The sequence below is a fragment of the Giraffa tippelskirchi genome, chromosome 1 (genome assembly GCF_054371585.1).
Source record: "Giraffa tippelskirchi isolate mGirTip1 chromosome 1, T2T-mGirTip1v1.2.pri, whole genome shotgun sequence".
NCBI lineage: Eukaryota > Metazoa > Chordata > Mammalia > Artiodactyla > Giraffidae > Giraffa > Giraffa tippelskirchi.
The window spans coordinates 139,755,539-139,762,102 of NC_137275.1; the positions used below are offsets into that span (position 1 = coordinate 139,755,539).

The 6,564-nt window shown below is 36.4% G+C and overlaps 1 long non-coding RNA gene across 1 annotated transcript; it reads left to right on the forward strand.

Moving 5' to 3' along the window:
* Positions 1-3,764: 3,764 nt before the first annotated feature.
* On the forward strand, positions 3,765-6,119 carry LOC145503462 (uncharacterized). Its single transcript, XR_014063002.1, has 2 exons — positions 3,765-4,003; positions 5,730-6,119. It is a non-coding gene; the product is annotated as an uncharacterized LOC145503462 (long non-coding RNA).
* Positions 6,120-6,564: the final 445 nt, after the last annotated feature.

The window sequence follows — 6,564 nt, forward strand, 5'->3', positions numbered from 1 at the left end:
TCTTGTATGGCTGTTACAGTACAATCCATTATGCTGGATTTTCAAAAGAAAAAGTGGTCACTTCATCTAGGTAAAATTTAGAAAAGAAAGGCAACACTTGAGCTAAGTTTAAAAAGAGAAACAAGTGCTTAAAAATGTCACAGTGGCGACAACTATAGTCAGAGTCAGAGATGATATTTCAGGTAATAAGAACAATGTCTGCCATGATATTCACTGGCATACTGGATGAACCAAGAGTAACTTGGCATGGCTGAATTATACTATGGGATAAAAAAACTAGCTGTCATTAAGACTGGAAAAAAGTGGTCCATTAAAAACGTGAATCCATAAGTCCAATATATAATTATTATGATCTGTGTATAGTACTATCAGGTTATTTTTACACTTCCCCTCCAAGATTGGTCTGTTGTAATAGTTTCTACCTCCATTTTTATAATTATCACTTAGGAAGTACTTGCTGTGTAAATCATATTTATGAAACATTCTAAATGTTCCCAGTTTGTTATTTCAGTTTGAATGACTAAAATTCCCTCTTTTACACTGTCCTTCTGTAACCATACAAAAATCTAGAAATACGAAAACATCCTAGCTCATTTATTTAGGTAAAATAGGTCATAGATATTTAACACAAATACACAGCTATGTATTTTCTAGATCTTAAATAGCACAGATCACAATTTTCCCTACATTGAGAGACAAATGTTATACAATGGCTGAAGTAGCAAAGCACAAATGTATGGCATATGGTATACCATTAAGAAAATTAAAAATGCTTACACTGAGGAGAGGTCATAACCTAGTGGGCATAACCAGAACCTAGAGGGTTCATTCCATTACTGGAATGTCAACCAAGAGAATGGCAAGAGAGAGTATCATTCATCAAAAGCATTTACAATGCCAGAGAGATACAGTTTGAGAATGAAGAGTGAAATGGTAAAGTACTTCAGCTTAAAAATGCAAGGAACAAAAGCTAAAGAAAAAATTATGATGGTTACCTGCAACAGACCATTAGCATGAAAGGTGAGTGACATTGAAAAACTGTAAGTCAACACTTTGTACACTAAATTGCTCTGTCTCATATTCAAAGGGGTTTTTCAATTCTCCTATCTTCTTTTGAGGTGAAGATAAATAATAGTAGCAAACAAGCAAATAAGCTTTCCTGAATTAGGTAGAAGACAACTTTATGACTCATAAAACAAAGGATCCTAGAAAAAAGACTGTATTATATCTCTTATATACCTGGAAAATAATATTTGGGATAGTATCCATAGGCAGCTATAATTGAGAATGGCTTTAACAAAGTCTTATGCCACATTTTTGCTGAGTGCCTAGAAGCCAGGCACCATCCAAGGCACTTGTCAGCATAAACCAATGACCAAAACAGATGAAGTTTACCCAGATGGAAGTTAATAAATATAATAATTAGGTAAATCATATTTTGTATTAGTAATGATGAATGCTACATAAAAAAGAAGTAGTTTGGGGGAGTGGTTTAGATGTCAGGGTGGAGACAAGGGTAGGTTACAATACTAGATAGGTTAGTCAGAGTATGTTTTGTTAGGAAAATTGGACCTGAGTAAATGTTTGAAGGAGGTAAAGGAATAAAAGTGATCTTTTGTGAATGGATAATGGTTCAGGGAGAGAGTATCTATGGAGTTTGTGTTCAGATTTCACACATATTTTGACAGTTTAGTCAACATGATTTGCTGGTAATTTGGAGCGTAAGAGAAACAGATTAATTAGGATGACAAGTTTTTGGACAGAATGATAGTAAGGATGGTGCTGCCATCACATGAAATGGGGAAGGCTCCAGATTAAGCTGAATTGAGGGGAAGGTTACAATAAATTACAAAAAAGTTTAGGATATGTTGGTTTTGAAAGGATTATTAGATATCCTAGTGAGTGTATTAAAGATACAGTTTGGTATAATAGTCTGGATTATAAGATATAGTTGGTTGGATGTACAAATTCGGGCATATCAATAAGTAGATAGCAATGAGACAAAATTAGATCACTAAAAGAATGATTGTCCACAAAGAAGATGACCAAACACTGAGCCTTGAGATACCAAGTATTAAGAGGGTATAGAGAAGAGAAGAACCCAGGAAAGGAGACTGAGGGTAGCAAGAAGTAAGAGAAAGACAAAAACAAAAAAAAAAAGTGTGATATCCTAGCTAATAAGTGAAGAAAGGGTGCCAAGGAGGAGTGATCAACTTTGCCAAATGCTTCTAAAAGTTCCAGTAATGCTGAGGCTGCAAGCTGACCATTTGATTTAGAAATGTGGATACCATTTTATACTCTGACTCAGTTATTCTGTGGAGTGATAGAGATGAAAGTATGATTGGAGAAGATTAAGAAAGAATAGAAGATATGGAGAAAGCAATGATTAAGGCTTTCAAGGAATTTTGATTCCAAAGAAAAGCAATGATATGTGGTGGTAGCTGATAGAATTTTTTTTTTCCACCTTCTTATTAAGAGTAAAATCCTGGTGGCTCTGACAGTAAAGAATCCGTCTGCAATGCAGGAGACCTGGGTTTGATCCCTGGGTTGGGCAGATCCCCTGGAGAAGGGAACGGCTACCCACTTCAGTATTCTGGCCTGGAGAATTCCATGGACAGAGGAGCCTGGCAGGCTACAGTCCATGGAGTTGCAAAAAGTCAGACACGACTGAGTGACTTCACACTTTCAATCATATATTGCATCAGTCAAGATTCAAACAGGGAAGCAAAACCATTAAGAGTATTATAGATAAGTGATTTTAAGGATAAGATCATTGACCATTTATGTGTCAACCTGACTTTACCTAGATAGCTGATAAACCATTTCTGGAAAGGGTACTCTCTGAGAGTACTTTCACAAGAGACTAGCATTTGGATTTGTAGACTAAGTAAAGAAGACTGCCCCACCAATGCAGATGGGCCTCAGCCAATCTGCTGAAGGCCTGAGGAGAATAAAAAGCAGGGGGACGAAAGAATTTTCTCTCTGCTTCAGTTGTGACATCCATATTCTCCTGTTCTCAGTCACCAGTGCTCCTGGCTGTCAGGCCCTCAAACTACACCAGACTTTCCTCATTCTGCAACTTGCAGATGGCAGGTCATGGGAATTCTCAGCTTCTATAATCATGTGAGCCAATTCCTATAATATGTATTTAAATATATGTGTGTGTGTATACAGTATCTGTGTATGTGTATCAAACAAAATAGGACACATATATTTATCTATGTATAGCTATACTCACGTGTACATACTAAATATTATATATAAATATCATATTTACACATGGATAGATAATAGGATAGATAATATTTTAATATATAATATGTATATAATATATATGCTACTATATTGGTTTTATTTCTCTGGAAAAACCTGATATCACTTTATACATTTGTGGGAGGAGCTCAGGAAGTAACTACAAAAGCCAAAAGGCAGAGTTGGAAGATCAGATAAAAAGAAACTAAATTACTAACCAGATATCCTAAAACACTGAGGTGGTTAGGTATTTGAAGCTTGAGAGGACATCTGGAAAACTAAGCATGACCAGGTGTCAGAATGGGACCATTATAAAGCTAATGGAGAAGATCATGACATTTGCAGTTTATAAATCTAAGTTTGGGCCTGAAGTTACTATTGGTCAGTAGGGAGGACACCCAGGAAGCCATGCCAAGAAGAGGGAAGAAAGATGGAATCTGCCAGAACCTCTGCTCTGTTCCACATCACAATGAAATGAAAGAAAATCAGAACCTATTGGTACCTATGCACCTGTCTTACATCACATCTGTCCCCAGTGACCTTCAGAGAAAAATGTCTGCTACTACACTTGAACCTGCCAAATCTCCTGCAAATTTCTCTTTTGGCCAACTCTAACCTGGAGCTATACAAGAAGAGGTTTCTGGGAAACTTAGTACAGCTAAGAGGAGAAGGGAGCAGCAGAGTGTGATGGTTAGATCGTATCACCAACTCAATGGATATGAATTTGAGCAAACTCCAGCAGATAGTGAAGGTCAGACAAATCTGGTATGCTGCAGTTCATGGGGTCACAAAGAGTCAGACACAACTTAGCAACTGAACAACAACAATAACAACAAAAATGACACATATGCTGATCCAGGAGAGAGGGAAAAAACTGATGATGCAGGCAACAGAGAGGAGTAGATTTGTAGTTACAACCTTGAGTAGGCAAGAGGGTATATTATAGCTAGTATACAAGAGAGGAACTACATTTAGAACAGAGCAAAGGTGACTGGGTTAACAAAAATATATTTCCAGGAAATGACAATCATCTCTGAATGCACTGATAACAAACATTAAAATAAAACATTAAAATCATCAAGTTAGAAAAACTTTGGTATCTTTTAGGAAATAATTACTACTTAGCTGAATACAAATCTTCATATGTTAAGTCACTAATAGTGAAAACTGTGTTTGTTAGTGTAGCTCAATAACTTTATGTTGTATGAAATGAAAATGAAGATACAAAATGAAAAAAATAACATTTATTTACTTCTAAATATTAAATGACCTCACACTTGGCCTTGATTTCATTAGCCATATATAGTCTCATGAATTCAATCTGTTTTCCCTTTGTCTCTACCTTAGATCACTCTTTTGGTCAGTATGCCAATTGCCTATTTGACAACTCCACCCCTAAATTCTTCAAGGCAACTCTGAATCAACCTGGCCAAAACTTAATCCATGGTTTTCTGTATCCCCTTCCTCCTCCAATTTTGGTCCTTCTCTAATCATAAAAACCCATTTTTCAAGCTAGAAATGTAGTAGCTCTCCTACCTCTCTCTCTCATCTTCCTCAGTCACCCCTTCAACTGCCTTGCCCTGTTCCTTTGTTTCTGGCAACCGCTGCTTATCTCAGTTTACAACAAATTAGCTAATCCATGCAACCTCAACTTTTCTCCTGGAGAATTAAAAGAACCTTGTTGTTAATCATCGTCAGATTTCTTCACTCTCACCCTAGTCCATGCTCCTCAAGTGCTGGATTCAAGTGCTTACTTGCTCAGTCATGTCTGACTCTTGGCCACCCTATGGATTGTAGCCCTCCAGCCTCCTTTGTCCATGGAATTTTCCAGGCAAGAATACAGGAGTAGCTTGCCATTTCCTTCTCCAGAGAATCTTTCTGACCTAAGGATTAAACTTTTGTCTCCTGTGTCTTCTGCACTGCAGGCAGGTTCTTTACCAATTGAGCCATCAGGGAAGCCCTCACTCTATCTAATAAATTAGTTTGGCGTTTTGTTTCAATGACTGAATCACTTTTCAATGCTTTTTTTTTAATTCCCCTCAAAATAATTACCACACTCTTTAACAGGAACTACCAATTTATGTGTGCTTTACCTCTTGTATCTCCTCAAACAGGAACGATGGGAGAAAAATGAAGGTACTATGTTTTTATGTAGTAAGGATATATTTTTATATTACTAGAAGGGGGAAACATTATCTTTTAAAACATATATGTGAAGTCTTCAATTTAATGACTGGCAAAATTTCTGCATAGCCGTCAAAACTAGTAGATTCTAGAGTCTACAAAAGGCATCATAGGATGCTTTGAAACCCAAAGAAAATGGTTAGAAAAACATTAAACAAAGGTTTGCAAAGTTAATGTGTTTATTGCAGAGTGTCTCAGATCTTATAATATACTAATATTAGTTATGAATGTCAAACTTATAAAGTATGTGGCACTTGACAAACTTCCTGACCCTTGAACCTTTTTGTTACCAGAGTGCACCACGGAACAACTGCTCTGCAGAACACTTTCGGGAATGTGCCTTAGTCACTTAAGAAGAAAATGGAGGTCTGAAGAAGTTGGGGTTGAAGAAGTCAAGAGAATATATCAAACAGAGCTTGAATCGCTCTGTGGGTTTTAAGTGGGGGAATCTCACCTAGTTAAGGATATTTTGTTGGACATAAATAAAGACAAACGGGAGTGGAACACTGGACAGAGGAGCTGAAGAGATCCAGGAGCTGTGTGAGATCATTGAACCAATTATGGAAGGGGAAGAAAGTTAAAAAAGACCTCCAAGTATTCCCTAAAGTACCTGGGTACTTATGAAAAGAAAGTCAAGAGTTGTGTTTCCTGGCATAAATGATTTGACACTTGGTTTTATGACATGCATCTGTATAATTTCTAGCCATCATATTCATTATCTTACTATTAGTTTGACCAAATCCAGATTATCCAAACTAACTGAAACACCAGCAGACATTTTTTAAAGAGGAAAAGCAATGCAATACACATTTCTTAAAAAGGACAAGCATTGCAAATAGCAAATTATAATACTGAATTAAAAACAGGAAAATAAAAAAAAAACACCTTGGTCTTTTGAGGACATTGTTTTGAATATATCTGAAAGGAAAAGATAAGAAAAGCCAAACTACTTTTCACCTAAGCAATACATTACCAAAATACTGTTGAAAAGTAATTTGAAAACTTTGTGTTTTCAATTCCATATATCTGGGACAACAAAAATATATATGGACTTTTAATGAGAAGTATGGGCCTTGTTCAATTTCAGTGGCCCTTTTAGAGTAATGAGTTGGATGGCCTTCTAGAAAT